Here is a 14651-nt window from a genome sequence, read left to right as displayed (position 1 = left end):
CTTCCAACATGGCTGGTTTGTCCCCACCACAGCATGTGTGCACCTGTCATCCCTTCTACTTGGAAGACTCCACACACCTTGCTCATTTGCAAGCCTTTCACGTCCTTATTCACATGTCACCTTTTCAGGGAGACTGGTCCCAACCATAAGACTTACACTCTCCTCCAACACACAGTTCTGCTCCTCTGCTTTTTTTTGGACCCATATTTCCTATTACATTCGAGCACAATATATATTGTTTATTTATGGGGCTTATTATCTACATAAACTCTATGAAGAAAGGGAATTTTGTCTGTTTCATTCATTACTTTGCCCCTTGGCCCAGAGACTGCTTACCATGTAGGAGGCGCTCAATAAATGTTTATTGAATGAATGAATCGATGAATGAACTGTTCATGGGGCCATGGCAGCTGTCCCATCAATCTATAATGCTTCCCTCTTCCAATATCCATTCCACTTTCCCCCACCTTGTTCCAGCACTGCAGAAAATGGTGGGATGGGGGTGCTCTTGGGCAAGTTACAAAGACCCAACTCTGCATCCTGAGGGCTCTGAGCCCTTGGTGTACCTGCCCACATAGAGTGACTGGCATCTCCTATGGACCTTTGTCACAGGTCAGAATGGTGTGACTGCCCTAGGGATGCCCTGAGTATTTTCCTATTCACCACTGTGTAACAGGGGCCCAGTTTCCCTTTACTACTCAGCCAATCGTCCCAGCCAGCAGGGGAACCACTTTTGTCCCAGTGAAATGTAGCAGGGAATATCTGGGTGGCACTTCCTGCTTCCAATTCCACTATCTTTCCTAGGAGAGACAGAATCATGTATACAGGAAGAAAATCACTTACAAATGGATCATCGGGTATGTTCATGAGCAATGCCCTTCCCACCTTCCCCTCTGTGTCTCTGGACTCACGTGCTCCAGCCATAGGAGAAACTGGACCATATTCTGGGCTTTGATGCACACCCCTCAGAAAGACAGCCCCCAACTTTGAAAATATTGTCTTCAGCTTGCCCTGTGATTGAGCCATCAGCAAGCCAGTCCACCAAGCTGTGAAGTCAGATGCTCCTGGCTGATAGGATTCATGATAAGAGTGGATTGCATAGGCATCAGCTCATTGCCTTTCTTCTCTGCCTGGGGAGTACGTTCTTTGGCCAGAAGCAATGTTGTGTGAGACAGTGAATAACGTATTCAGTAACTTGACAGATGACGGTGCTGGCGGAGGCCTGACAGGCCAGGAGGGAGAAGCAAAAAAACCCAGAATGGAGGTCTGTTCCAACAGGACAAATTACAGAGGCCCCTGTGACAGGAGTGGCTTAGTGTAATTAACCTGCCACCAGGCAGCTGGATGACCTCCTGGAGGGATTTTATCATAGTGCTACTCCCTCATGTCCACAGTTTGTTACTGATGTCAGCATACTGGTCATTCTAGAGTGACAGCAGGTGACAGGAGGTCCTTGGTGAGAGGAAGTCCATATTGTTGAGCTTTTTCCTACCCTTTATCCTTAGTCCCACAGCTGCCATTTTGGTCACTAGGTTCTCTCATTGGTACTTGGGTATTTGCAGAGGAAGGTGATTGGTATTGAAGGAAGAGTCCATCTGTCCATCCTCAGTGGGGAAGGGGGTAGTTTTTGGTGAGCATTTACACTGGATACAAATATTCTAATACTCTGGCCCATGTAAAAGTTCCATCTCACATATTTCTTCCCCCAGCTGCCTGGTCATCAGTATCCTGGTCTTGCTCCTTCTGAGTCCCTGTCAATTGTAACTACCCTCGCTTCCCGTCCTACATTTCTTTGTGTCCATTGTAGTGTCTGTCTTAGCAACCAGTCTGATTGATCCACAGAGATTGTGTGATTCTAGATGATTATGGGCATTAATGTAATTAGCAGCTTTACTATTATTTCTTATAATTCGGAGGAAGGGGAACTCCAGGAAATGACAGGAATATTGAAGAGTGAGGAACAAGGAAACTCAAGGGTGTAGGTAGCATGGATTTTGACAGTCCCACCAGAACACTGCTACTGGAATAACCAAGCATGTATCACCTTCATCCTCATTGTCACTGCTCAAGATTCACACCCTGTTGCAGAGGGTCTGATTGATCCTACTCAGGTGCCACATCTCTGCTTCTTGGCTTATCCAGTCTGTATCTCGTGGGAGGGAATCAGTTTCCCAAAAGGAAATCTGGATGCCAGTATCAAAGGCAAAATGGACATTACACAGCCACAAACTCTACAAGTGTCCGCTACACTGGACTCCTTGGTCTAAGATCTTCAAGAGGTTCAGAGGTCTTATAAGGGGATGGTTGTGGTGGTTGGATGGGAATTAAGTGACCAGGACCCACAGATTTATTTAGAGAGTCCATTCATAATAAATGCTAGATCCCTCTTACCACCGACCTCTCTCTTTCCCCCATTCATCAAACAGTGCACAGTATAAATGATGCTCTTACTGTTTGACAGGTGATCACCAGTCACATTCATTTCAGAGGTGACCTTTGCCCGAGTGATCTGTGCTCTATCTTTTTATGATGCTCCCTGAACTCACACCTGCACATCAGAACACAGAGCCTGGTTGTGGCTGTAGTTGCCCCAGCCTGCTGGCCCCAGCCTCTGACCCTGGGCTTTCCAGACATAGGATCCTATAAAAGACTGCCACAAAGGAAAAAGAAAAAGCAGTTCATAAGCACCTGTGCTCAACCTCCTGACAGATTTTCATTAGGTCTTTATGAAGCTTGGGCCAGCAGTCCCTGAGGATCTTTTGAATTTCCACAAGATCTGGCTCAGCTAGCTACTTTGCCCCGAGGACCCCCCAGAAGAGGTGAGCCATTCCTGAGTTCAGGTGTCAGATCCAGAATGAAGGCTTGGGCTGTGGACAAGGAAGGAGAGTGAAAGAACTGCAGGGATGTTCTAGAGCACTGGATCTGTAAGACATTCTCCCTGCATGATTCTCTGCTAAACCCCCGCCTCCTGTGAGAGGTCCCAGAGAGGGAACCTAGGCTGTGATGGCAGGGAGGGTTGACTCCGGCTCCAGCTCCGGTTGACAGCTTGCTGCTAGCTCTGTCGCTTGCTTATTTCCCCTCGGAGACTGGGTTTCCTCTTCTGGGGAGCGTGGTAAAGAGCAGTGTCTGCATAAGCATAGTGTGCACACGTGTGCATATGTATCATTCACGTAAGTGGTTAGGCATGCAGCATTGCATTTTATCTACATTATTTTATTTAATAGCCATATCTTGTCCTTGGGCTTAAATACTATCAAATGTATTGTATCGATGAGAAAACTGGATGATAGAAGGAATGAATTAACAGACGGTTTGGCTGGCCTCAGAATCCTGTCTGTCTGACTCCAACACATGTGCGCGCACAGCCATACTGTGCTGCCCCTGTGCCTACGTGATGAATGCCTCATCTGGGGCAGAGTGGCCACTCCATAATCATTGCTGCTCTATTTGAACATATGCTTAGTTTCCATGCAGAGGAGTCTAGCCGGCTCCATGCACGTGGGCCTAGCTGCCATGAGCAATATCTCGCAGTGCTTGTCACCGACAGCATTTTCATATGCTAATAAGAATTAATAATTCATGCTCAGTAATCTGCCTGGTGTTTTTCCCATCCTTCTTTCTTGCTGGAGGCCCAAGCAGACCAGACATGATGCTTTCCTGGAAGGAGGCTGTCTGCAGAGCCATCTCCATGGAGGGCAAGGTGGGTCTGAGTCTCTTCTGCTAAAAGTGGGGGAATGACCAAGGGGGGATTCGAGGCAATGCCAGCCCCTCCTTTAGCAACCCCTTTATACTCGGTGCTGGGAGCCAGGGATGCTGCAAGGAGCAGCCTCTGCCTGCACTGAGAATGTTCTGTGCTTCTGACATTGCTGTATCTGACTCTTTGCAGAGATTGTTTTAAATGAGGTGCCCTGTGATTTTCTGGACTTGGTGGAGCCTGAGAAACCCTACCTGGAAAGCAGACCTAGCAGGCCACAAGGGCTTTTCCTAGTTAGGCTAATGTCTGTGTCACCCTTGAGCTTGGATGAATTTTCCAAGCCACTAATTTGTACTTTGCCAGGAGACAAGAGTGATGAGTGGTATTATTTTAGGCTTTCTAAATTGGAGCACTGCTTTTGGGTACTAGATGTTCTCAATTTTGTATTTCCTTCAACTCAGAGAGCCGGCAGTTTTTGTTGTGTTATTTAAAAGGGCAATTGAGTTGTTCAGAGAAGTATTTCTGGCTCCTTTCCTCCATGTGCTAAATGATAACTTTGGGTTCTGCAATTGAATTCAACAAATATTTATCATGTGCTTATCGGATGTCAGGCTCCAGGCTAAGTGCTGCAGAGGGCATGAAGATTGATGATTCACGTGTTCATTCAGGTATTTATCTAGTCATTCTTACAATAACATCTTTGAGCACCTGCTATTGACCAGTTACTGGTAGGTGCTGAGCTGGAACTTTATGTCAATTAAGACTCTAGTCTTCTCCCAGTAACAGAAAACCAAACAAAATTGCCTTGAATAAAGAAGGATTTTCTTTCTCTTTTATATCAAGAAGGCTGGTATCAGATAATTATTGGTATCAGTGAATAGGCTGTATGATGTTTGGGATGACAGTTCTGATATCTGAGCCCCTTCCTCATGATCTCAAGGTGGCTGCTGCAGCTCCAACCATAGCTTCCATTTCAAGGCAGGAAAAAAGAAAGGCTAACTCAGCCGTAATGATATTTTCATTGAGAAAGCCTAAAACTTCTCCACATCACTTTCTCTCAGCCAATGCCCCCTTTGTATCTCATTGGTCAAGACAAAATTACTCACTGGTCCGTTCCTAGGTGCAAGGGAACCTGGGCAGGGGACAGAGCTGTCATGATTGGCTTTGTCGTATTAAGCTGGCAAGTTTCCTCTTGGGCTTCTGTTAAGTAGGGAAGAAAGAGGGATGGTATTGGATACATAGTAGCAAGAGTACCAAGTGAAAGAGTCCTTTTCCTTGCCTTCAGGGAACTTACCATCTAGAAGCAGAGGCAAAGGGAAGGCGGGCGTGGAAGGGTATTACTGGAGGGAGAGACCACAGTTTCAAAGCCCTTCACGCACAGAAGTTTGTTTGATTCTCAATAAAAACCTGGGATAGGCTGAACAGAAATGAACAGCCTCATTTTATAGATGTCTCTACCTATGGAGCAGAAAGTCTAAATAAATGATGGTATTCCAGGGACCACATGGACAAGGTACAGTCATCCAGAGAACAAAATCTAGGTCTGCTGACTCTTATGCGCATCCTCATCCTGTTCTTAAGCATCTAGAATCTGACCTACCTACCACCTACCCACCGTTCCACTCACCCACCCACCCGCCTACCTTCCCACCCCTCACATATGCACAAGGTCAGAAGCTACCACTGGCGTCAAGTAGGCATGCAACCAACATGAAAGCAAATGGGGGCTGAATGAATGATTAATGAATCCTAAAAGCCAGATATTTTGAAAAGGATACAAACTCTACAGCCATACACTAGATGTAATAGCATCTTCTTTATGTCTTCATACTCGCTTGGATGTCCTGCACAAACCCCAGGTTGCTGGCTCTGCTGCCAGCAGGCATCTTCTGCATAGAGGAAGTGCCAGGCTCCTGACCTTCCATGCTGTTTACCTTTCAGAAATGAAAGGTCTCAAACTGACTTGCCCAGAAAGCCAGCCAGAGGGGCAAACCCGTACCTAAATGACCTTCAACAGCAGATCCACCTTACACTGTGCAGGCAGCACAGGGAAGCCCCTGAGTTTCATTCTCTTGGGTGCCTCTGACCCACTCTTCCTCCTCCACAACACACCTGAACTACATGAGAGCAAAGACTGCAGGTATGGAAGTCCGAGTTTAGCCCTTTCCCTCTCATGCCTCATGGAAGTTTCACAGTTTACCCTATGAATGCCCTTATTGCCATACAACAGATGAGGAGGGCCTTGAAGCTCAGAAAAGGTGAGCAACTCCCCAGGGTCACTCAGTTAATATGAGTGGGACAGAGTTGCAATTTCGGTGCAAGCTTGTCAGAGCCCAAACCCTTGCTCTTAAGCACTGGACAAACTTGTCTCTGTACAAATCTCTGCTGTGGTCCTTGCTAGAGCTTCAGTGCTGTGAGGTGGACCTTTCTATGATGGGGGAAATATTCTAAGCCTGTGCTATCCAATGCAGTAACCGCCAGCCACTTGAAATGCAGCTAAAGAAGCTGAGGAACTGGATTTTTAGCTTCATTAAATTATAATTAGTTTAGGGGACCTGGGTGGTGCAGTTTGTTAAGCATCTGCCTTTGGCTCAGGTCATGATCCCAGAGTCCTGGGATGGAGCCCCAGATCGGGCTTCTTGCTCAGTGGGGAGCCTGCTTCTCCCTCTCCCTCTGCCTGCCTTCACCTCACTTGTGCTTTCTCTCTCTCTCTCTCTCTCTCTCTAATAAATAAATAAAAATCTCTAAAAAAATTTTTTTAAGCCATAAGGAGCCAGTGGCTACTATATTGAACAACACAGCTCTAGAACATTGGTAACAGCTGGGGAAACTGAGGCCAGATAACATGACTGATTCCCCTAATGTGGTAGACCCTAGGGGCTCCTGGTTCACACACAAAAGAGTAAGTACCAAGGAATGAAAATTCCATGGGAATGTTCCATCCCAATCTGACCACTCAGAAATCTGAAAATTTTAGTTTTTGGTTTGTTGGTGTTGGTTGGGGAAAGTCCAAAACTGCTCTAAGTGTTTTAGGCAGGATGGCATTCAACTCGGCAAACTCATCAGAACCCTGCCCACCCCCAGCCCCGCCAGTAGAAATGTCAATAAATTTGATATTCATACTTTGACTCCAACTTTCCTACACAGGAGAAAGGCAAGCAAGCAAAGTTCCTGGGGTGGGGTGGTTAATGGCAAGGTCAACTGTGTGGAGTTACCCTTTTCCAACATGTCACATTATAGGGAAGCAGTAAATGTTCATTCAATTAATGACTATTTAGCAAGAAGACAACAGAGTTTAAGAATAGGGAGGAGAAGTAGAGGGTGGCCGGTACCACTTAGAAGAGTCATTTTTGACAAACAACAGGGCCTCTTTGGTGGTGGTGTAGGTGAGTGGACAAGTAGGGAGAATTGGGGGCCATCAGGCCAGCATGTCTAACATCTCAGGGTTGTGTGGGAAGAGCTGAAGGTGCAGAAATGCCAGACACTGGGGAGGAGGCTACAGTCATTTCCCCAACCTTATCTTCTAAGCTTTAGAATTAAAACAAGCTACCTACACCCTCTCCTATCTCAGACATTTTAGCTCCTTTCTCCTGTGTGAATTCCTTTTAGACTCTGGGCTGACTCCCTGGAAACCCAAGCCTGGCATAGCCATGGAGGAGAATAGAAAGTGTCTTCTATAGTCCTCCTGCCAGGAAGCAAGACACTAATCTTATGGAATCAGGGTTCTATCCTTATGATTATTTAACCTTAACTACTTCCTTGAAAGCCCTATCTCCGAAGAACAGCCTCACTGGGAGCTTCAGCAGATGAATTTAGGAGGATAGAAAACATTCAAGACACTAACAATAGGTTTCTCATTCATTCTAGGATGGGAAGAGCCCAAAGTCTCATTCACCATGTCTCCCATGAAAGATTATAAGAGTCCCATAAAGGAGCAGACCAGACGGCAAAGAGGAGGTGTTGATGCCCATCCACGAAAATGGTCTTCCCCCCACTTCAAGAGCACATCTACTTACACAAGCATGGAGCCCATTTCGCAGGAGGCGCTCGTAAATGTTTATTAAATGAATATGTGGTATTCAGCTTGTAGCATTGCTCAGATGGTTAAGAGTCAAATGGGTGGTAAGTTTATTAAACTCAGAGCTTTTTAGTGATGTGACCCCAGAGCCTATACAGAATTGAGAGTCAGCAAAGAAGTGTTTGAGATCATGCACTTTACAAAGATTTATCCAGGGGAGACCGTCTCCACACCCACCTGCACTTTGTACATTTGAAAAGGGGACTACCATTTTCTGACTAATCTAGGAAAGATGTGCAAGCCAGGGTTGTTGCACCCAGCACATGTTCATTTCATTATTGTATCCATGATTGAGAAAATGATCCCCTATCATTGTGAACATCAGATAAAATATAAAATACACAAACTATTCTTTTTTAGCCTCAAAATCGGACTTCATTAAATCCCCTCCCCAGATTATTAAAGACTAATTGCAGATTGAGGATTGACGTGATGGTGGGGAGAGAGGGAATATGGGATCATATGGAAGGATGCAGCTGTCAGAAGCACCAGTGAGGTCATTATAGGAAACTTTGTACTCAGCCACTATTCCACCATTTGCTATTTTCATGACCCTGGTCAAGGAATTGAACTTCTATGAGACTCATTTATAAAAGCTAATATTGTCTTCCTCACTGGGTTGTGGTAATGATAGAATCAGGTCACTTTTCTACCGTGCTTAGCATCATGCCCAGGACCTAATAAGCAACATTCTGATGTCAGCCTTACCTGAATATGTAATAACACAAATCATCCAACATGCTTTTCAGAACACGACCATCAAGGTGAAAAAACTGAAATCATGAGAGAGGAATTTGCATCTTGGGTGATCAGTGGGAACCTTTGTCCCCAAATGTATTATTTTCAAATAAATCAGTAAGTTCCAGTCTTTCTAAGCAATATGGTTGGGATTTTGGGCAAAGACACAGAAAGCACTCAAGATGTTATCATCAGGAAGGAATTGAATGTAGAGAATTAGGTGCTAAACGATAAAACCCCAGTCCCTCCTCCCTTCTGTGTTCTTTATTCTCATGTTACTACTACCAGGCCATTCTCTGAAACAGCAGCTAAGTATCTTTTAATTTACTCCAACTTTGACACTATCTACCTGCAGATAGCATCAGATCCCTCAAGTTAAGGGCTCAGTCCTATAAGACCAGCCTCCTTCTCTGAAGTCAATTGCACACCCAGGTTGTCTCCTGGCTGATGGCCTATAGGTCACAAGTTTCCATGAGCCTCCTTCTCAGATTTGATTTATTTGCTAGAGTGGTTCATGGAACTCACAAGAACAGTAGCTTATTTTTACCAGTTTAGAATGTGATAAAGGACACAGAAGAACAACCAAATGAGGAGATACACAGGACAAGCTCTGGGAGAGTCCTGAGCACAGGAGGTTCTGTCCTGTGGAAACAGGGTATGTCACTCTCCCAGTGTAGATGTGGTCAGTGACCTGAAAGCTCTCTGAACCCAGTACTATTAGAATTTTCATGGAGCCTTTTTCACACAGGCATGATCAATTATCAATTATTAATTCCATTTCCAGCCCCTCTCCCCTCTCTCTGGAGAATGGAAGGTGGGATTGAAAATTTCAAGCTTCTAATCCTGAGTTAGTCTTTCTGGTGACCAGCCCCTAACCCAGAGCTCACCCAGACTCACCTCAATAGAATAAAAGATAGTCCTAGTGTTCTTATCTCTTATGAACTGACAAAGGTTTCAGGAACTCTGTGTCAAGGACAAAGATGAAATATATATTTTATTATGTATCGTAATATCGCAGTTGCCCCACAAAACTTTTGGCAAAGCGGTGGGTGGGAGTACAAACAGGGGAATCATCAATGGTGCCAATCACCCAGATATCAGGCATTAGAGAAACTATAAGAAACTGCCACTCAGAGCAGGCAATTCACAGGAAAATGGAAAACCTCATAAAACAGCACACAGCCTTCTGCTGAAACCCACACCCTGCCCACCTATGTCTGAGGATTATAACTGTTCCTGTTTTTCTCCCACCTTCCATATCCATTGTTGGCAGAATCTCAATAATAATTCAACTAACAAGGGAGCCTTAAGAATACAGTTCTTGGGCTCCTTGCAGCCAATGTATGGGGAGAGCTTAAAAGCAGAAGATGCTACTGAGTACCAAGAGAAGATGCTACTGAGTACCAAGAGTTACCCTCGGTAATCACGGATTCTGCATTTGCAAATTCACCCACTCCCTCAAAATTTATTTGTGAATTTTCAAAGTACAATATTCAAAGTGCTTTCATGGTCATTTGCAGATATGCACAGAGCAGCCAAAAAGGTGATTCATCCCAATATACACATTTCCAGCCAAGGTTGAACGAGGGGATGCTCTGTTTTCTTGTGTCAGATCACACACAATAAATGAGCATCTTTTTCATAATCTATTCAATGCCATTTTCTTTACAGTTTTGAGCTTTTGGGGGTGGTGGTGGTTAATTATGTTATATAAAATGGCCCCCAAGCACAGTGCTGAGGTGAGACAGTCATGATGTGTTAAACGCACTTGGTGAAGGCCCAAGTTACGGCGCTGTCTGAAGGTCATGAATCCACAGTATGTATTAACTAAGGTGTGTTTAAACAGAAGCACATATAAAACAAAGTTATGCATTGATCAGCTGATGGACATGTTGTATCCAGAAGCTCATAGGAACCTAGCTCTGTATGTACCCTAGGAGCAGTGATTCAGGACTTGCTAATTCAGCATTCACGGACACTTGTAGCATGTCACTGCTTCGAATAGTGAGATTTAACTGTAATATTTAGTGCACGATCAGAGATGCTACAAACGCACCCGGGATACATTTCTGGGTGTGTGGTCCTCTGTGGTGGTGAGGACAAGAGGCTCATTTGTTGATATCGCAGGATCTCTTTGTGAGGATGTGCAGTTAAAAAGATAAGTGGTTGAGCATGCTTTGACATACTCAAGATCACCACAAAGTTGCATGCAGGAGCTGACTTTGTGCATCTTCTTTTGTAGATTGTGTGTGTGTGTGTGTGTGTGTGTGACGATTTATAAGATAAGTAACCTCTGTCCCGAACCTCCAATGTTCTTCGAACTTTAAAAGGAGAAAGATATAAGAATTCATGCTGTTACCTTGAGGAAGGAAGGGAAATATGGGGGTTTAGCCTACTGTCTTCAGGCAGTACCTTTGCTCTTGTTTTACATATAAAACACCTCTGAAGCCTGCAAAGGTTAAGAGGTTAGCCTGAGGCTACTGGGAGGTCAAAAAACCTGCCTTCTACTCCACTGTCTCTCCTTTTTGCTTGGCTGCTTTAAAATACAATTCAATTGCTTATAAAATGAGGAATTTGAACTAGCTGATCTCTGAGGTCCCTCGCAAATCTAAAATTCTATGACTTTGTGACTCTCATTCATTGAAGGCTTAAGACTGTTGAGCACCGAGCTGGTGGCTGGAGATGAGCTGGCGAGAAAAGATATAAAAAGCTGAATATTCCACAGAGAGTTTATGTGTTTGTGCACGCAGGTCACCGGGACATGAAAATTTAAATAATGATGCATATACTGCTTGTGCCTTTGATCAAATGACTCCTCCTTCACGAAGCCTGCCTTGATTTCTACCCTCTTCTCTGTGGGATATTATTTTATGATCCTGACTGCCGTGGCTCTACCTGGATATCTCATTAGTGCTAATGACTCATATTTATTGATTGCATATTAACAGTCATTGCATTTTACAGAGAGTTTACAGAAGTTAATCCTCACAGCAGCCCTGGGAGAGAGATGTTTACTGGCTTCATTTTACACAAGAGGACACTATCTTTCCTCCTCTGACTGGTTCTCTTATTAGCATTCCAGCTCCTGCCCACTCTCCTTCCTGAGACACTATCTTCCCTTGGGTTTTTATCACCCACCACCTGCTGGTCCCTGTACTCTCTGACCACTACTTTTCCATTTTTAGAATGTAGAAAGCTTATTTTGATCATCTTTGTTAAGGTACAGTTAACATAACTATCTGTTGATGTTTAAAATACACCCCTGTTGGGGCCCCTGGCGGGGCTCAGTCGGTTAAGCGTCTGCCTTGGGCTCAGGTCATGATCTTGGGGTCCTGATGGGGGGTCCTTGAACCCCATTTTGGGTTCCCTGCTCAGTGGGAAATCGGCTTCTCCTTCTCCCTCTGCCCCTCCCTCCCCTGCTCATGTTCATGCTCTCTCTCTTTCAAATAAATAAATAAAATATTTAAAACAGCAAAGTACACAATATTACGTTTTGACATATGAATATGCTTGGGTAAACCATCACCTCAATCAAGACAATGAATAGACCCATCATTGCCAAGAGTTTTTTTTATTGGGTGTGTCTGTGTGTATCCCATCATATTCTCCAGCTATCCACCCTCACCCCGGGACAATCACGGATCTGCTTTCCTTCACTGAGTTAAGGCAATACTTTGCATTTTCTAGAATTTTATCTAAATGGAATTTTATACAATACACACTTGCTTTTGTCGGACTTCTTTGATCAGTAGAACTATTTTGAGATCCATTTCTGTTGTGCTTCTATCAGTGGTTAACCCCTGTATGTTGCTAATTAGAATTCTGTTGTATGGATGGATGGATGACAATTTGCTTGTCCCTTCGCCCGTTCATGGACATTTGGATTGTCTCTTGTTTTGGGCTATTGCAAACAAAGCTGCCACACAAAAAAACGTTTTTGTGTGGACTTTTTAAAAGATCTTTCAAGTAAATACCTAGGAAACGGCATGACTAGAACATATGGTACATGTTTGATTTTTAATGAAACTATCAAACTGTCTTTACCACTGCTTCCGCCTTTTTACCTTCCATGGGCAAGGTGTGAAGAAAGTTCTGGGTCCACCATAGCCTTGCCAACACCAGTGTAGTCAGCCTTTTTAATTTTAGCTGCTTTATTAGGTGTGTAGTAGTATCACATTGTGGTTTTAATTTCCATTCCCTGATGACTAGTATGTTGAGCATATTTTCACATGCTTATTGCCAGCCTTACATAGTCTTTGATGAAGTGTCTGTTCAGAACTTTTGCCAATTTTTTGTTTGTTTTCTTTTAATTGAATGTCGAGAGTTCTTCCCATATTCTGGATGCAAGCACTTTATCGCATCTATGTTTGGCAAATATTTTCTCCCAGTCTGTGCCTTTTCTTAATAGCGTCTTTTGAAGAACAGAACTTTTTAATTTTGATCAAAGCCAGTGTATTAATTTGTTCTTTTATAGGTGGCATTTTTGGTATCATATCTAAGAAGTCTTTGGGTACTCAAGTTCACAATGAATTTCTTTGATGTTTTCATTTATATCTTATACAGTTTTAGGTATGATGTTCAGTTGTATGATCCATCTCAAGTTATTTTTTCTGTATGCTGAAAAGGATGCCAAGATGTGTGTGTGTGTGTGTGTGTGTGTGTGTGTGTGTGTGTGGTTATCCACTTGTTCCAATATCATCTGTTGAAGACTATCATTTTCCCACTGAATTGCTTTGCACCTTTGTTGAAAATCACTTTTCCATATAAATGTGGGCCTATTACCAGACTCTTGTGTCCCATTGATCTGGTCACCTATTTTGACATGAATGCCGTAAGACCTTGATTACCGTAGCTTTAAAAGACATATTGAAATCAAGTAATGGTTTCTAGTTCCTTTTCAGACTTTTTTTTTTTTGCCATTTTGGGTGCTTTTGCTTTTCCATATGAATTTTAGAATCAGTTTGTCAATTTCTACAAGCGGCTCACCGAGTTTTCAGTTGGGATTGCATTGAATGCATAGATCAGTTTGGGAAGAATGGACATCTTAGCAATATTGAATCTTCTGACCCACCAACACAGTAGTTTCTCCATGTATTCAATTCTTCTTTGACCTTTCTCAGTGTTCTGTTCTCTTTGGTATGTGGATCTTTTCTATTCTCATATGTTCTTTAAGCATTTAATATTTTTTCATGCTTAGTAAAAGATGTTTTATACTTATTTTTTAAAGATTTTATTATTTATTTATTTATGAGAGACCCAGAGAGAGAGGCAGAGACACAGGCAGAGGGAGAAGCAGGCTCCCTGCAGGGAGCTCGATGTGGAACTCAATCCCAGGACCCCGGGATCACAACCTGAGCTGAAGGCAGACGCTCAACTGCTGAGACACCCCAGGCATCCCTGTAAAAGATGTTTTAATTTCAGGTGTTCATTATTCACTTATAGTACATAGAATTATGATGACTTTTGTATATTGATCTTGTATCCTGCAACCGTACTAATCTTGCTTATTAGGTTTTTAGAGATTTTTATCCTCTTCTCTGCATCATTTATCTTAGGAGAGGGAAAGCTTTTCCTCTACCTCCTTAGGCTCTGTAACTGGGGCCAGTGAATTAAAAAAAAAAGTGATAAAAGAATATTAATGGGGAAAAAGGAAAACAAATTTCCTTAATGTTCTTTAGTTTTATATGCAAGGAAAATACACAGACGTGAAAACCCAAAGAAGTAGGTGGACTTTGAAGCTTTCATACAATTTTAACAAAGTGTGGTAAGAAGTGACTAGACAAAGGAAAGGGGAGCTTGGGTTTCTAGGAGCTGTAAATTGTGGGAAATCAACTATATGGAGAAACAAGGAAGATAAAGGTTATTTTAGTTAGGCTTGTTTGTGCAGATTCATCTCAATGCCAATTTCCTGTCTTCTTCATGGCCATAAAAATCCCCTGGAGAGGGAATTTATAGCAGCCTCATTTTTCAGAAGTTTCTGGTTTTAGTCGAGTAAAGGAAGTTCCAAGAAGGCTCCTTTCCGCAGACAGTGTCTGTTGGTTCTCATTTGCCTTCAGCTCAAAATAACCTGTATACCAAAGTGGTATACTTTGGGGTGGCATATTCTGATCCCCTTCACTATCATGTCGTCTGTATTAAGAG

General features: G+C 43.3%; 2 long non-coding RNA genes across 4 annotated transcripts in view; one reads left to right on the top strand and one right to left on the bottom strand.

Moving 5' to 3' along the window:
* Positions 1-14651, bottom strand: part of LOC140637692 (uncharacterized) — a 59616-nt gene that overhangs the window by 20243 nt on the left and 24722 nt on the right. The window lies entirely within an intron of this gene.
* On the top strand, positions 3485-7772 carry LOC140637691 (uncharacterized). The gene is made up of 2 exons (XR_012034753.1): positions 3485-3700; positions 7562-7772. It is a non-coding gene; the product is annotated as an uncharacterized lncRNA (long non-coding RNA).

The sequence above is a fragment of the Canis lupus genome, chromosome 8, assembly GCF_048164855.1.
Source record: "Canis lupus baileyi chromosome 8, mCanLup2.hap1, whole genome shotgun sequence".
Taxonomy (NCBI): domain Eukaryota; kingdom Metazoa; phylum Chordata; class Mammalia; order Carnivora; family Canidae; genus Canis; species Canis lupus.
Note: the sequence above shows the minus strand (reverse complement) of the source record. Positions and strands in the feature narration are given on the sequence as shown.